At 33.6% G+C, this 5301-nt stretch overlaps 1 protein-coding gene and 1 long non-coding RNA gene across 2 annotated transcripts in view; one reads left to right on the top strand and one right to left on the bottom strand.

The window, feature by feature from the left end:
• Nucleotides 1-2514, top strand: part of LOC116186252 — a 7123-nt gene extending 4609 nt beyond the window's left edge. The window contains exon 3 of the long non-coding RNA XR_004151207.1: nt 2500-2514. This is a non-coding gene — a long non-coding RNA (uncharacterized LOC116186252). The remainder of the gene's footprint in view (nt 1-2499) is intronic.
• The window catches only part of LOC102680813 (ubiquitin-conjugating enzyme E2 H), a 35633-nt gene that overhangs the window by 4425 nt on the left and 25907 nt on the right, over nt 1-5301 (bottom strand). The gene's annotated exons all lie outside the window — the stretch shown is intronic.

The raw sequence follows: 5301 nt of genomic DNA, 5'->3' as shown, positions 1-5301 counted from the left end.
TTTTTTTTTTTTTTTTTTTTTTTACGCGAGAAATCATCTTCTTCCTCGATTACACAAAGATTATACCTTCACGATATCAATCGAACCCGGAAATATCAAACCATAGCATTATATAACGAATGAACTATATCGAAACATCCCCGAGACATTTGCCTTCTTGTTATGCCATGCCAGCCAGCTGGTTAATTGATAATAGGCAATCGTCGATCTTCGAAATTAATACGGTATCATCGTCGAGAACAGAGAGAAATCGAGAACCATCCATCGCACGATAATCGCGTGGAAACCGGAAAAGCTGACGGAAGAGGAGGGTGAAAACGCAACCCCCGCCGACTCCATCCGCTTTCTCCGCTCGCGGTTATTCGTTACTGGACCATCTGCGACGAAATTGCGGTGATAGCGTGACGATGACGTAATAACGTGATCAATTAACGTACAAGCAAATTTCACGTACAGTGTTCGAATTTATTAAATCTCTTAGCTAACGTTATGAATCGTTTCGAATCGACAGCTCGTTTCGAAATGATTTCGTAATTAGTAGAGATTAATGAAAATATGAAAAATGGTTTATGCTTTTATCGATAACCGAGTATCTTCTCGAGAAGATATTGGTAGAAACATATGGAAGAAATTTTTTTGTCCAATCTTGAAAATTATTGATACGAAAAGATTATTTAAAATGTTATAGATGGTTATAATGTTTAAGTATTATAGGATATCTAAGTAATTTATAATAAGATGTATTTCGTAATTTCATAAGAAATGTCAATCGGATGCATCACTTTATTTCGAAAGTGACACAACTCGGAAATTCTCCGTAAAATATCTTTAAACATAAAAACACGTTATTATCAAATTTATCGTTTTTTTATCATTTTCACTTTATAATCTTAAAGAACTTTTTTATAATTTCAAACAATCTTTTTTACAAAAAATCCTTCGAGATTAAACATTCAATACTATTCTCAAACCGAATGAAATTCATTTCAGTTTCCTTTTTTTTTTTTCCTCCTTTCTTACTTAAAATCCATTAATACTTTATCAAATAATCAAGCATCCGAAGAAAATAACGCGAATCCTTGAAACACTTCCAAACTCTCTCCATCAAAAACCAAGATTAAACATTCAATGCGCTCTCAAATCGAAAGAAATAATTAATTTCCATTTTATTTTCTTTTTTTTTTTTTTTTCTATCTTTCGAGTTAAAATCCATGATTTGTCAAATAAGCAAGCATCATCCAACTACGAGTATATACCAAAAGCGAGTGGCAAACAAGAGGCTACTACACCGTATTATTACTGGTGCTGCTCTCTCGGTTCTCCGTCACGCAGGACCGACTTTTGCCTTCGAGAGAATCACGAATCGTGAACGCAACGCTTCGCGTGCGAGCGCAAATGTACGTATACCCGTACATTTATAGACGTACACGTGGCCGGTGCAAGCGTGTGTTGTGCAGAGGCGTAGGCGAGAAACGTGACCCACCTGTGCGTACACGCACGTGGAAACACAAGCGCGCGGATTCACGGTGAAAGTATCGATATTCGCGCGGAATCGGAGCTGCTAGAATGCACAAGCAGCAACCGAGTTAATTCCTATCCCGCGTACGACCAGAGTTCACCGAACCTCGCGACTCATCCTTCTTCTTTCATTTTTCATTTTTTGATCTTTTTTCTTCTTCTTTCTTTTTCTTTTTTTTTTTTTTAACGTTCCTTCTACTACTTTGAAATCGTTGCTTTTTTTAATATATATATATATATATATACATGCGCTTTTAATTATATCGAATTTCTGCCGAGTTCGATTATCGCTACTTTTGATTCTTGTGTTATTGGATAAATTGTGTGGATATTCTTTTTTTTCTTCTTTTTATATTCACTTTCGTTGAATATAAATATAAATGAAGGATGAAAAAGTGAAAATGTCATATTATGTATGCTTTAACGTACGTTTCAGTTTAATGAGTGGATTTTATGAATGGATTTTTAGAATCGTTATTTTTGATGCAATCGATTTATATAGATTTTACTTTTTTAATAGCTTTCTCTGCGAGAATTTTTTTTTTTTTTTTTTTTATTGCGTTTCCCGCGGGAATTTTTTTTTTTTTTTATTGCGTTTCCCGCGGGAATTTTTTTTTTTTTTTTTTTTTAATATCCTGACACCGTAACTCGTACTTGGATTAATGTTTCTGTATAATGAGACTTGTCGCGAAAAGTATATAACATTCAGAGTTATCAGTTCTTCTTATCAGATCCAATTGGAGCTATTATTGTTGAGCATTTATACCAGTGTCAGAGTTATTAGACAAGAATTATAATAAACGTAACCCAATTGCTCTTAGACATGACTCACGGTATAAATACTCCACTTGTCTATGTAAAAAAATATCACGAAATTTCGTACCACGCTTAGCAAACATTTCTACAAAAATATAGATCAAATAGAAATGTATCAAAATTGATTAAAAGGACACGCAATTAATATGAAATATAATTAATCAGTAATAAAAATAATAAAAAAAAAGAATACCACAAAGTATAAAAAAAATATATTAATATAAAAATTCTATAATGCTAGAAAAAGTGTCCTGTCTCCTCTACGAATCGTGTACAATTTCCATCTTCCTTTTTTTTTTTTTGTTTTTCACAAAATTTTACTGTAATTCAATTACCAATTAAATTAAAGTAAACACAAAATCATCGTGAACGCATTGTCCTCGAGCGCTGCTTTAATAAAGATAATTGCCAAAGCTTGATAAAACCAATTCGAACGGAGAAAAAAGAAGAAGAAGAAAGGAAAACATTTCGCAACGATTTGTTCGAGCAAGAGTTATTCGTGTCGTAGCAAGATATCGATTTTTATCCAGCGAATTTATCGTGGAATTAATTCGACCGATTCGAAAACTTAACTTAACGTTATTAAACTTAAGTTAACGTTAACTCGGAGAAGAAAATTTAATCCAATCCGAAATCTGTTCGAGAAATGGCGAATTTAAACGGTTGGAAAATCGTGTTTGGAACTAGACCAAATTCGAACCGGCGCGATTTCGTCTATAGTTATTCGTGGACGACCAGTTTGTCGTCTGTTTCGTTATTTTTAAGAACTCGGGCCACTCGAAGTGGCTGATTAAGCGGCCTTCTGCTTCGTGGTATAAATTGGTTGCTTCGCGGTATAAAAATTCAGTTAATAAAGCGCATTTCAACCGGCCTTGCCCGCTCAACTTCTCTGATTCTCTCTCTCTCTAATTCCTCTCGATGATTGCGTTAATATCGAAGTTATCTCGTTCGAGTATTCTCACTCGTATATACATCCAGATTTTTCCAGATTCGTTGTGTCTTATTCTTGGAAAATGTTCTTTCCAAATATTATATATAATTCGTTCTTCCAATAATTTGCATTCGATCGTTGTACGAGATTCGAAGTTGTTCTGTGCGATGGTGAAGAAGGATTGAAATAATTCGTGAAAAATAGAAATGATCGAGATGATGTCGGGAACAGGAAATATGCAAAGTGCTTCGATTATCAAATGAGAGATCATCCTACGATCCATTACGATTCAATCAGACAGAAACAGGAAGTGGTCGAGTTCAGTTACGCTGTTCGATTTGCTGTTTGCAACGGTTGCAAGCTTCGTTAGGGTACGAAATATCCCGTGATGTAAAATTCGATCGTATATTATCATCATATTCTTCTCTCGTATTTTTTTTCAATCGAATAAAATTTATACGTGATATTCATAAAATAAGAGGAGATAAACACGTGTTTGAGAAAAAATTAAAATTCGTGCAATCTCGTAAAAATCAATTCTATTATGAAATTAGATGTTTGTTGATTGGACGTTGAACGATATCGCGATATGCCAATTAAGATAATCGCAAATGAACTAGATGAGATAAAGATTGTATAAAACAGAATTTCAGAATAGCTTTTGAAACCTGAAATCCTATTAAGGATGAATACAATTTTGGCATTCAAATCCATCCTAGTCCGTTTTCTAATCCTCCGACTGTGTGTAAAGGGGACTTCAAAGCGTTCAACTACAGTTACAATTTCTCTGTTTAATCCACTATGGTAATCATTGTTCACAGACATCCTTTCCGATAATTTAATATGTCATAACCAGGTCCATCTATCTATCACATTCGGTTGGATATTCGCATATTTCAATCGTTGATTTGATTGAGCTCATCCTATTCCTGCTAGTTATGTAATGCATATTTTACCCTCTATATCGAGGGTTAACACTTCGAGAGCAATATATTTCACGGTATATATGGAATATATTGTGCCAATTTAGAACACAAAATTGTTCCCCTTCTGAAACGAAATTTCGCGATAGTTTGTCGCGTGTACATTAAAGAGCAAATTTATAAAAAATATTTCAACTTTGAATTTACATCGTAAATTGTGCATTGTTTTCTCTTTCATCACTATGTATTTGAAGATTGGCACATGTATATGGCACGTCATACGTTTCTCATATCAAATTGTACAACGACGTGCCAGAGATGTCATTTGACGTCAAAAGGTTAATTAAATACATAGTGTTTCGAAGAACCTCTACAACATAAATTCATCGTTATTTCACTTAAAATAAATGATATTTCATAATGCGTCAACTCGATAAATAAAAATTGAATAAAAATTGAAGAATTTATAACGAAAACAATCCCTCGATTTTAATCAAAATATAATACACCACGACTTTATAATCTGATTAGATACAGTTGCATTTACAATGCAATTGCGAAATAATCTTCGCGATAACGAGTGTTTTCTTAAAAAAAAAAAAAAAAAAAAGAAAGAAATTAAAATCCACTTGAGCAAAAATCAACAATCCACCGCCATTTGTACCGAGCCAATTATAATTTATAAATTTTAATTTGCATTTAAATCATAAACGTACATTTTCCAAATACGTGATAATTTATTAAGATTTTCCACTTAGTTATACTTCACAAGTATTCTGAATATTTAACACGATTTAAAAATGACATCGTTCCAATCATCCATTATCGTTATCATTAAACACAAATTCCAAGAGAAAAAAAAACTGACCAAAAATCGATTTCTTATCTTATTATCAATCTTATTCTTTTTAATCCTTCTTCAACACGACGCGGAAATTGTTTTACCCAGCTATTTTCACTTTCGTCGTGCTTCGTTCTTCAATTTTCATCTTGTCCCCAATTTTCGACAGTATCTTCCCGGCGCAAACTCTCTCACCCTCCTCCTTCCGTTCAAGGTTCTTCGCCCTTATGAACGCAATTTTCGAAAGACGTCGTGGATGCGGGTTGCAGCCT

This window comes from Apis dorsata, unplaced genomic scaffold (genome assembly GCF_000469605.1).
Source record: "Apis dorsata unplaced genomic scaffold, Apis dorsata 1.3 scaffold_527, whole genome shotgun sequence".
In the NCBI taxonomy this organism is placed as follows: Eukaryota; Metazoa; Arthropoda; class Insecta; order Hymenoptera; family Apidae; genus Apis; species Apis dorsata.
The sequence above is the reverse complement of the archived record's forward strand: the minus strand, read 5'-3'. Positions and strand labels throughout refer to the sequence as shown.